General features: G+C 40.5%; 1 protein-coding gene across 1 annotated transcript in view; it reads right to left on the minus strand.

Moving 5' to 3' along the window:
- The window catches only part of NUBPL (nucleotide binding protein like), a 457415-nt gene that overhangs the window by 10485 nt on the left and 434032 nt on the right, over positions 1–12898 (minus strand). Inside the window, exon 17 of the mRNA XM_045163735.1 lies at positions 3629–6788. The gene's annotated coding sequence lies outside the window, so the exon portion shown is untranslated. The remainder of the gene's footprint in view (positions 1–3628; positions 6789–12898) is intronic.

Here is a 12898-nt window from a genome sequence, read left to right on the forward strand (position 1 = left end):
GCAAAGAAAAAATCAGTCCAAATAAATTTCAAAAATAATATTTATGGAAACTTAAGTTGTGACAAAACATTCTGCAGCTACCAAGAAAATCCCAATTATGCCATTTCATGTTTAAGAACTGAATACTAAAAGCAACACTTGTGTTACGTACCATTAATGATGAAAAAGTAAAAGTTTAGTACAGTCTTCTTGAAAAATAACTTTTTCCTCAATGTATAAGTTACAAAATATTATTCTAAGCTGTACCACAACATCAATTCCAAAAAAAGAATGCAAATACAATATTTTATTCCTTAAAAAATCTTAACTCTCAAGGTCGAAATAATTTTCTCCAAGAGTTTAAGTGTATAGATTAAATCAACCTTTCAAACAGAAAGAGAGAGGGGTAGGGTCCTGGTTTCAAAACATTTAGGATAAGTACCATGTGACAGAATTAAGACATTACTTTTGCAATACAATTTCTAAAGTGCTAAAGTAATTTAAATGTGGGAGAGGAGTGCTAAAAAACTGATGAAGATATCAGAATTCTCTGACAATTCTTTCTTGGATATCCAAGTGTAACACACCCCATTCCCCAATGCTCTTGTAATTAATGTACAAAGAATGGTAAAATACATGCTGAAGTGGGTTAAAAAAAATGTAGCCTACACATGACAACCAAATCGATTGTTATCTAGTCACCTGAACTGCTCTAATTTCTGCTTTAAGTCAATTAGATCAGTAGTGCTATTTCTTGAAAGTTAAATGCACAGATATACCCAGATTTTCAATCATTTATGTTTAATCACATGCTCCAAGGCCTATGCAAGTTTTTGGTAATCTGCATTTACCAGTGTCTTCCTCTGATCGACCATATACAAGAAACGTGGGTCAATTTCAAAGAACAGATAGATGAAAGAGCCAAAAATGAAAAAGCAATTTAAAATGGAAGCGAAATCTTAATCTGAAAACTGCCTAGTAGGTTACCGGTATGGTCAGTATGTCTATTTAAGAATACTAAATAAGAGTACAGTTTCATCACATTAAAGTCGAATAAACCGGAACTGACAGTACTTCCAAACACATTTTATTAACATATTTTACTCAACCAAATACTTTTCTGAAGCGTTGAATCCAGATCAAATTTTTGTTAAAAGAACCATCTTGAGTGGAGATTTAGAGAAATAGTCCCTGAAATGAATAAGAACATCAATGGAGATAAACACTTATTAATATATTCAAATTGAATACTGATTTTGGAATTTAAGTGGAGTCGGCAAACCCCGCCCTCCCAACACCTGTAGAAGACTGCGTAAGAAAAGATCAGTAAACATAGCGACGCATTTCACTGTTTCATACCTGAACACTTTTTAAAAAATGATGTCGTTTCCTACCAATTACAAATGCAAAAGCAAATACCGATGGGAATTTAAACTTAAAAACGCACGTACACACCATCTGTATGCCTCTTTTGGTCTATACTTAAAACATTCGAATTCCATATATTAAACATGGGCCCAAACTGGATTTCTATCATATTGTAAAAGCATAACCATCTTCCTTACAACTTTCTCGGAATTTTACTAAACGTCCTGATAGTTTGCCTAGACTTCCGAGCACCTTTCAGCCTCAGCTACACCCTGAGCCTCCACCTCACTTGCATTTCTAATAACGCTGGAGAGGGAGGGTGAGAGGGAGTGAGTGTATTTATGTGTGGATAAGTGCGCGCGCGCTCCCGCGCAGTTCCCCACCCCCACCCCGATACTTTTCTTTAGTGGAAACAGAGGGAAAATCTAGAGGTTATTCTAGCGAAAACTCAATTTCAAAGCCTCAACCCAGCCGCAGCCAACCCTTAGGACTCTTGTGTTTTGGTTGCGCAGTACAACTTCTCACATCCTACCCCGAGCTTTAGGAGCAGACAAGAAATTGGTGAACAGAACCCAGGGTCCGGGGGGAGCTAGGGGGAAAAAGTGAAAGGGCCGATCCCCCAGAAAGGCGCTCAAGTTTGCAGTGAAGACTGTGTCTCCGCGAATATGCGCCCACCCCACCTCTCCCCTTCCAGGTGGAACTCGTTAACAGCAGCCGCCCGGCTAATAGACACCGCCACCTTCCTCCCCCACGCACCACCCGAGACGAGGGCAAGTGAGGGCGGCGGGCTGGAGAGGACTCCGGCCACCATCAGGCCTCCGCCGACCCCTGCCCCATCACCTGTGGGGAAAGCGCCCCCTCCCCCGGCCTCTCTGCCCTTCACGCCGCCCGTCTCCCCCCCACGGCAGCCGCTCCCCGCCCCGGCCTGCGAGGACAGAGCGCGGCGCCGGGCTCCCCTCCGCGGCGGCGGGGCCCCAGCCCCTTGAACTGGTTACAACCGGCGGCGGCGACCGAGCGGGGCAGTGGGCGGCGGGAGGGTCCCCGGCGGGGAGGGGGCGAACGGGTAGGCCCAGAGGAGCGGGGAGTCGCAAGGTCCTACCTAACACCGTCGGTCTCCTCCGTCTCCTCCTCAACGGCAGCGGCCCCGGTGGTGGCGGCGGCAGCGACATTCCTGGGGAGCGCTCCCGCCGCCGCCGCCTCCTCCTCCACTCTCTGCTCGCCTCTCTTCCCTGGCGCGCTTACCGAGCGCCGCGTCCCTTCAGCCACCTCCCCCCGCCCGCCCCAACACACACGCCCCGAAACCTCAAGCCCTACGGCTCCCGTGGCCGGGTAACCCACCCTCCCTCCCTCCCCGCCACCAGCGGCGGCCCCGTCCCTCCCCCCTTCCCCGGCGCCCGCAGCCGCGCCGGGTTCAGTAATGGCGGCCACTCGGGCTCCCTCGCGCTGACGGATCTCTCCCTCTCTCCCGAACTTTACCTCAGCATCTCTCCCGGCGCGCACCGCCGGAACGCACACGCGCGCGCGCGCTGCCACACACCCGGCCGGGGGCGGAGCGGCGGCGCAACCTCGACGGGGCGCGCGCGCGCGCACCCGCACCGCCCTCCCCACAATCCCCCGCCCCCGCCGCCCTCACCTCCCGACGCCTCCCGCGCCGCGCGCCCGGCTGGGCCCCGCCCCTGCCCTCGTCTCCCGGGAGCCTGGGAAGGCGCGAGCGCCTGAGCCGGAGGGAGGGAGCGAGTGCGCGGGGCCGCGTTCTCGCTCGCGTCCCGGCTCCCCCATTGGCTTCTGCCCCTCCCCCTTCTTCCTCCGCCTCTCCCATCCATTGGTTCCCTCTCCTACTCCATTCCTTCTCACCTTTTCCCTTTTACCCATTGGCGTGAATATTTTTCCTCTGCTTTCCCCCTTTCTCCGTATTCTGCTCCTCCTCCGTCCCATCCTCCACGCTTTAGAAGCTGCCGACCATGCAGCTCTGAGCACTGTCGTCTCCGACCTTCCCTGCTTTCTCCCGTTCCTTCTGTTCCGGTTTCTGGCCGTAACTGAGAGCAACCCACAGTACTGCAAAGGGACCTGATATTGTGTTAGCCGTTACAAACATCGCTTGGGCACTGAATGATTCTCGATAAATCAGCTTAAGCTTTCTGAGTATTAAAGAACTCAAGAGAGGAAAATATATGCACCAAGCTCGTTCTCAGGGACATGCTCCCGCGTGTGCAGCCAGTTTCCTGCCTGGGATCGCTGGCCAACTAGACGGCACCCGCCCGGGACCTGGTGCCGTACTCACCCAGAAAGCAAAACTCCATGGGAGCAAGAAGATTCCGTTTTTCCGTCAACACCGCACAGGGACGGAACGGAGGCAGGCCCTCGGTTTAATCCATTCTTAAGGAAATGGAGCGAGATGCCAAGACATGGGGCGGATTGAATTCAGGTGGCCCAGAAGACCCCTGCTCACACTACTACTGAGCAAACCTTTAGGAACCATCGGTCACCTGGCTTTTATTATACTGTCTCAAATATAGTCAATATTTTTGGAGACGTAGAAATTTCACAAGTTTGGAGGTACCCTGGGCTTTTGGCGTATTTCTCATCTGAGCATTGGCATTGAGTCGTGGTTAAAGGGCGGTGGAAAAATGTCTTTTCTTTCATCACTGAAGAAACTGAGGTCTTGTGACTTTCCCAAGGTCATCAGAATCTGTCTTACACATAGTTCTTAAAATAGCTGCCGGCAGATGAAAGAATGAATGAGCAAAAACATAAATCTACCCCAATTTGTTACGTTTAAAAGAAAGAAGTAACTTGGGGGCCAATTTCTTTTGGGGAGTAGATTTATTTCCTGCATTGAAAACGGTTCATCATCAGTAAACATATAAAAAAGGCTTTTAAATTTAAAGTATTCTTTATTTCTTATGTTACATAAGGTACTTTAGTTAGCCAAGGTTGCTTTTTAGTGTTATAATGATGCAGCTGCTTCCAACCAGAAGTACGTTTAGGGTCTGTCAGTAAAGAAAAACAAAACTGCCTTTTGGTAAAAATCTGTTAGAAAATATTTGTCAGTAAATCTGCCACAAAATTTCAGCAGAAGTCCTGTTCCTTTCTTCCACACCCCTGCTCTTCTACTCCGTATTTCTCTAAGGTAAACTTAATAGACAAAAGCAGAATAGATGTTTAATTTCTCTATGTTTCTTGCTCCCTAATTTTAAAAAGGCATGACTAAAATTACTTCCTCCAGCCACTCCCTTGCATCTGAATGGTACCAAATAGGTTAAGTGAGGTACATAGGTACTTATTTCTTTCAGTTATAATAGGCAAGGAAAAAGGACACTACAGAAAACTTGCAAAGAAAGAAAATATACAAAAAAGGAAGAAAAAGAGGAGAGGAGGAAATTTTGGAGAGTGGACCCATCAAAATGCGGTACTAATGCCTTAATACACACATCACTTGTACAGGTTGGAAAGTCCATGCATTTAAATGCATTTTTTGACCTTTGTATTAAAAGTTCCTAAAAGTACAAGAGGCCAGTTCAAAGCTATAATTTTGATGTTGAAGTATTAAGTACTATAATAGGGTGTCCACCCTAATATAAAAATTATTTCCTAAATAATCAGAAATTTCATAACCATGGCATGTATCAGTACAAACCAAAGTCAAATCAGGGCTTTTAAAGGTGTTAACATTCTTTACATATTACTGTTTTCTTCAAAACAGGACATCGTACTGAAGAATCAGGACATAACACTGGAGACAAAAAAAGACTTTTCAAATTTATTTTTTTCATAATACAGACACAAGAAAATGAAGCACGGCAGGGAGAGGGGGAAGCCATGGTTTTCAAATGATAATTGTCATAACTGACATTGTTTTTACTCTTTAGTCCTCCTATATCATCCATCTTGAATTAAGGAGTCTGAACTTTACAACTTTGCTCCTTATTAATACTAATACACTGGTGAGCTGCTTACCAGTACAAATAACTAACAAATTTTTATATCATTTTAATTTTTGTATCTGCTCCTCTCGAAAAAGAAAGCATACAGTTTTCTGCACAAATAAAAAATCTGAAAATGGAAAAAGGGGGTCAAAGTTCTATGGTTAAAAATGCTTAGATATATACAATGAAAGGCTATAAAGAGCAGAAAATAAAACTGAAGGATAATATGGCATATTTTAAAATTGATCAGGAACCATGCCTTCAGGGAAACAGCTTTAAATACCAACCCTCCCCACCCAAAACAAAAAAAAACTTTGAGAAAATAAGCAACTTATCATTTTACATACACACAGAAACACTCTGGAGAGATAGAGTAAATATTACCAATCCCTCTCGGATCAACTACTCTTCTTATCTAAAAAGGAAAAAATTTAAGCACTTGTTCTCCACTGGATAATTAAAATCACCCAAAGCTTTGTTCCTCATTTACTTTGAAAAAATTAGCAGACTAAGATTTCAGTCAGGCATTTTAGGTTTTTAATTTAAATATCCTCCACAAATTTCTATTTCTTTAACACATCCTAACAAAGTATTCATATGCACAATCTTTTTAGGATCAAAAGAGATGATAGCCATAAAAAATGTTATCAACATTCCAGCTCTTACATATCAGCAGTAACACTACATATAATATTCAGATGTTTGATGTGATTTGGTTTCAAAAGAACTTACCCTATAGAAGTGGGTACACCCCCTGCTGGAAATCTCTGATTATAACTACTTTGGCTTTTGTAGCCTGAACCAAAAATACAGGAAAAGCCATAAAGGGCCTTTCCATTCATGACAAAATTAACCCATACTTTTTGCCTGTCTGACATTAAGACAGGCTTTTGGAAAACAGACTATCTCAGAATATCACCCTGATTACAGGAAAAATACATGAAAAAGTTGGAGAATAACAGAGGCAAATAACAATAACCAAAGCACAGAAAGGTTATTTCATGTCTAATTTCCCACAGAATTTCACGACTTGTTTCCACACCCCACCTAACCCCTACCTCCTCCCTTGACCTTTCTCTTTCTCCATATCCCATATAGTTAGAGCTATTGGGAGGAGAGAAAGCAGGGTATTATGGGGTGTTACTCCTATGAGCAGGCAAATACCAATAACCAATAACCACAGTATAACCAAAGTAGCCATTTGCTGAGTTAAGGTGCTGAAAAGCTTTCTCCAAATTTGTTTTATGGCTACCAATGATATTTTCAGCATGAAGAAAAGGTGTTAATTATGTTTTGGCTATTACAGTAGAAAATATTTTGACAAGAGTTCAGGTAATTGTGAGCATGGGACTGGAACAGTAGGACAGAAATGCAATGACCTTATTGGCATTTTGTCCCACAAAACCTTGTTCTGTTAATTTTTCAGAAGTGTATTTTCAGACTGAAATCCCAAAGATGGTATCAGAGTCTAACTTCAAAATGTCACATTCATGCCGCTCTGGTCCTCGGACATAACTGAAAGAGTAAAATTAAAATTATGTTTTTGAATAATTAGTATTTTATAGTTATTTGTAATGCAGACTCTTTTTAAAGGAATAACAATTCATTCAGGTCCCACCAGCACAAATACTTTAATTAGACAAAAATCTTCAAGTTATTTCCTCTCACAAAAGGAGGTATTGTTGAGCCATCTGGACCCTCCATTGAGTTTTTATGAAAGATCACAGCTTGAATTTAATCAACCCCAATAAGTTTAACCCCATAAAGCTAAAAACTAACTGCAAAGGTTCCTAAGAATTCTCTTTGAGATTGTTACCACTGTAATTTTAAATCATTACAGTGGGAAACAGGAACCTGTATTGCTTGACTATTTAACTATACACATAATTTTTGTGAATATCTATATTCCTACTCTCTAGATTGTAAGCTCCTCAAGGTAGGCATCACAGATGAATGTTTGGCCCTGTTCAATAACTAGAATTTGATTAGTAGAAAGTTCAGTAAACATTTGGTAATAATAATATGAAACACTCTAGGTTTTATGGATTTCTATGGATTTATTACTAACAGAAGACTTTGGATTTATTTTGAAATACCAGCTGAGATAATCACTTTGGAAAATACAAATCATTTAGACAAATTGCTGAATTAGCTTGTGAAAGTTGAGTTAGATGTCCTTCCCCAAGTACCACCTATATTTCTCCATATTACATCTCCCTGGTAGGTAATTGTGAGTTAGCAGTGACAAGTAACCATGGATCTAAAGTGTCAAGGAATATTCTAAAGAACTGGTGCAACTAACAGTTTCTGAAATCAATAATAAGGTGTCTAATCCCTTCACAATTAAGGCTTTGTTATTTCCACCTATTATTATAAATTGCAGTAGATGATGAATGTCTCGCCAATCCATGCTTCAGCATTTTCTTCAAAAAGCGCCACAAATAACAATGTGATTTTTTTTCTCATGAAGGCACTGGTTCTTTCAAGCATACCTATTACATAGTGAAGAATAATAACACTCATCTTTCCCCAAATAGGCTTCCCATCTCTCTTCAGCACAGCCCAGCACAGGGCTCTGGCATATACTGCATTTATTTCTAGCTTTGGTTCTCTTAGGTGTAGACATTAAACAACTCTTCTATTCTTTCCCCCAAAAGTATTTACATTAAAAATTCTGAGATTTTACAAACATGATAACAAAGTAAAAATGACAAAAGTTCATAAAAGCTCTGTGTCCTATAAATCAGATTCTTTAAAATTAAATAAAATGGATTTAATTAAAAATAGATTAAATTAAAAATAAATTTAAAATATTTTAAAAGTATATATTTATGGAGGTAAACAGATATTCATATTTTCTGTGAAAAAAATTAGACTACAAAGCAATGAAGGAAGTACAATTCTATTTTTATAAAAAGAAAATGTTTTGAAAACAAGATGACAATATTATTAACTAACATGTTACTAGAGATTTAATCGAAATTTCCAGGAGAAATATCGACAAACTCAGGTATACAGATGTTACCACTCTAATGAGAGAAAGTGAAGAGGAACTAAAGAGCCACTTGATGAAGGTGAAAGAGGAGAGTGAAAAATCTGGCTTAAAATTCAGCATTCAAAAAACTAAGATCTGGTCCCATCACTTCATGGCAGATAGATGAGGAAAAAATGGAAACAGTTGCAGATTTTATTTTCTTGGGCTCCAAAATCACTGCACACAGTGACTGCGGAAATGAAATTCAAACATGCTTGCTTCTTGAAAGAAAAACCATGACAAACCTAGACACTGTATTAAAATGCAGAGATGTCACTCTGCCAACAAAAGTCTGTATAGTCAAAGCTATGGTTTTTCCAGTAGTCATGTACAGATGTGGAAGTTGGACCATAAGGAAAGCTGAGCACTGAAGAATTGATGCTTTTGAACTATGGTGCTGCAGAAGACTCTTAAGAGTCCCTTGGACAGCAAGGAGATCAAACCAGTCAATCCTAAAGGGAATTAACCCTGAACATTCATTGGAAGAACTGAGGCTGATGCTGAAGCTGAAACTCCAATATTTTGGCCACCTGATGCGAAGAGCTGACTCACTGGAAAAGGCCCTGATGCTGGGAAAGAGTGAGGGCAGGAGGAGAAGCAGGGAAGAGAGGGTGAGATGGTTGGATGGCATCACCAGCTAAATGGACACTAGTTTGAGTACACTCCGGGAAATAGTGAAGGGGAGCCTGGTGTGCTGCAGTCCAAGCCAGACATGACTTAGTGACTGAACAAGAGATTTCATCTACATGGTGATATTATAGCAAGTGTTTACTTTATTCTTTTTGCTTTTTCTGCAATTAAAATTTTTCCTAAATTTTTTGCAATAAAAATTGGAATTATACTGGTTGAAAATTGAAAAAGAAAGGCCATGTAAAAAGCAGAATAAGGTAAACTGCCTTGAAGCAATTGAACTGTCTCTATATACATCTACTAATTTCCTTTTTTATTCTTGCCTTTTCTTCTCTTCACTGTTTATCCCCTTACTCCTACTTTAGCTGTTTCTTCCTTCTTTTTTAGTTTTTGATTCTCCATCTTCTTGTCCTTCTCTCTTAATTTTCTCTTGGGCATTTTACAGGCCACCTTGGGTACTGTCTGTCTGCAGGAGCCTCTGATGTAATGGAATGAAATGGTCTAGGCAAACCTATTATTTCCACCACTAGATTGTATTGTCTTTGATGATTTTTTTTTCCTTTGATGACTTTTTAAATGTTCTTACAGACCAAAGCAAATCAAGCAAAGAACATATGTTTTAAATGACTTATTTTAAATTATGTAAATCTACCAATAGCATTGCCTCTACTATTGATGATTTCATGGCACAGATTCTATATTTAAGCTCTTTTTCCACACTAAAACTCTGCACAAAAACTTTCAGATATAGACAATAGATAGTTTAATATTGATAAAACTGAGCTGATCTTTCCACATGCTCTGGTATTTCCCTTTGTACTACAAGGTTTATGATAAAATGTGTTCCATTTGGGTGGTTTCCCATGTAGATTTGCTGATACTTAACTTCCCTGGTGGCTCAGTCAGTAAAGAATTCACCTGCAATGCAGGAGACCTGGGCTTGATCCCTTGGTTGGGAAGATCTCTTGGAGGAAGGCATGGCAACCCATTCCGGTATTCTTGTGTGAAGACTCCCTGGTGACAGAGGAGCCTGGCGGGCTGCAGTCCATGGGGTCGCAAAGAGTCAGACATGGCTAAGCGACTAAGCACACACAGCACCGCACACAGGTTACCTTTGACTTCCTATCACCCCAAAGCTAAGTCAGAGATTTATCTTGTAGAACTCCTACTTTGCTATATTGTCAGCACAGCACAATCAATTACCAATTTAAAGAAAGGTGAAGATGCTCTTACTACAATACAAAGGAATGCTGGAGCACAAATTAGTGTAGTAGCTGCTGCTGCTGCTGCTGCTAAGTCGCTTCAGTCGTGTCCGACTCTGCAACCCCAAAGATGACAGACCATCAGGCTCCACCTTCCCTGGGATTCTCCAGGCAAGAACACTGGAGTGGGTTGCCATTTCCTTCTCCAATGTATGAAAGTGAAAAGTGAAAGTGAAGTCGCTCAGTCTTAGACTTAGCGACCCCATGGACTGCAGCCTACCAGGCTCCTCTGTCCATGGGATTTTTCCAGGCAAGAGTACTGGAGTGGGGTGTAGTAGAAAGACCAACAAACTGGGGATCAGGGGACTTGAATTTGTTATCTCAGGTTCTGCTTACTGTGTGACCTTCAGAAGTCAATGAATGTCTCTGAAGTTTCCGTGTCCCTAAATGGTCCCTTTGCCACTTTAACACTATGGAGTTTGAATTTATTTTGCAAGGTTAGCCCACAGACCAGGCTTCACTCCTTCCTGTTTCACACTTAATTTAACACCCACCCACACTCACCATCACACCCAGGACAAAGTTGTTACTCTTAGCTTCTCTGTAAGTTTTGTCTGAGGCCTGTACCTCATCCCTCCCTACAAAGGAAAAAAAAAAAAAAAAATTCATCCTGATGAAACTAAATTAATTGCATTTCTCCAAAACCCATCTCTAAAATCTATTCCTAGAACAAGCCAGTCATATCCCTGTTATAAGGGCAGCTTCTCTGAACATTCTTTGACAAAAGATTGCTTTGTAGTTTCTAAGCTTACAGTCCTTTATACTCCCACAATTTATTCATCATTCTTCCCCCACCCCACCCCCCAATCAGCAATATAGCCCCCAGCATCCAGTAGCCAATTCTGGGTCTTCACAATCCTATTTATTAATAGTATTCAGGTGCTCATGGTCTCACCCATGTCTTTTCTCCCTTGTGCCCACTTACGGTCAGTCCTATTTCTACCATCACCCCACACAACAACTAATCTTCTTTCCATCTCTAAGGACTTGCCTATTCTGGACATTTAATATAAATGGAATAATACAATATGTGGTCTCATGTGTCTGGCTTCTTTGACTTACACTATTTTTGAGGTTCATTCATATTTTCAGATGCATCAGGAATTGCTTCCTTTCCATTGCTGAGTAGTATTCTATTGGATGTATATACCACATTTTGTTTATCTGTTCACCAGTTAGTTGACATTTGATTGTTTGCAATTTTTTAGCTACCATGGATAATGCTGCTATGAATACAAACATGTTTGCATGTATATGTGTTTTCATTTCTCTTGGGTAGATACTTACAGGTGAAAATTATGGGTCATATAGTAAATTTATTTTTAATATTATAAGAAAATGCCACATATTTTCCAAAGTGATTCTATCATTTTATATTTCGACCAGCAGTGTATGAGGGTTTTAGTTTCTCTACAATCCAGTCAATATTTCTTATTGTCTATCTTTTTATTATAGCTGTTTCAATGGGTAAGAAGTACTATCTTATAAGTACCTTGAATTCACATTTTCCTAATGACAAATTATGTTGAACATCTATTTATGTGCTTTTTAGCCATTGGTATCTCTTCTCTGATAAGATTTCTATAAAAATCTTTTGCCTATTTTAAAATTGGGTTGTTAGTCTTATAATTCTGGGTCTCATTGGATCTTAAATTCTTCTATTGAAATTTGCTCTCCAAAAATCCTGAAGACTTTTTCTTAATGCAACAATGACTTTATTTACATATTTCCCAATACTTCTTGCATGTTTGTGATATTTTTTTCCAACTTGCATAATGTTGTAAAAGATAAAATATTGAGTAAAATATTTTCTCTTCCAGGGTATTCTTACAATCAGTTTATTTAACTGGCAATACATAGTTGTTGTTTAGACTTTCTTTTCTTTTCCTCGTTGTTTAAATGGGATGGCTTCATACCAGTTATCCTATTTGATTTTGTTGTAGAAACAGTACACTCATTCTATCAGAAAATCTGAGTGAAGGACTGTTAAACAGTGAGCCACATGCTCCCTGATTCATGACAATTGGGATCTCTATCTCAATAGCACAAGCCTTGAACAGAATTTTTGAGAGATTTCAGTCAGAAGTGAGTTACTACAGCTAACCTTCTTCTCCTTGGTGCCTAATTCATTTTCAGTTAGTAAGAGTTTTTGAAAGTGAGTTAACTCTTTTAAGCCAAGGGAATACAATTTTAGAGCACTTCAAAGTGATCTTTTCATTTGATACCTCAAAATACTGCCATGCCTTTTAGGGTTTTGCAGTGGAAGGCAGCTTCTTGGCCTCAAAGAAATCATGTTCCACAGTGATTTAGGGATTAGAAAAAAAGAGAGGCTGCTGAAGTTTGGATACTGTTTTCTGATTTACTATGTATACATCTGCAGAGTGGCCTGTGGGTTTGTGCTCCTGTGGTATGCATCCCAAGTGTCATAATAATTCTAATAAAAGAGCTCTGGCTTTGACAGCATTCTGTATGTTCACTTTGTATTGGAACAAGCTGCTGACAATTCTTTGACTTTACCTGAGGGTAAAACTCTTCACCCTCTCCAAACATCTCATCAGTTAACTTGTTGTAATTGGCTACCACAGCCCACCATTCCGATAAGTATTTTTAGCTAAATCATCACCATAATAGGTGTTTGTCAAGATATCTTCAGAAATCAGATGCCACTTTGTACACCTGCAGCTTACAAAGACGGCTTG

The sequence above is a fragment of the Bubalus bubalis genome, chromosome 20 (assembly GCF_019923935.1).
Source record: "Bubalus bubalis isolate 160015118507 breed Murrah chromosome 20, NDDB_SH_1, whole genome shotgun sequence".
NCBI classification, from domain to species: Eukaryota; Metazoa; Chordata; class Mammalia; order Artiodactyla; family Bovidae; genus Bubalus; species Bubalus bubalis.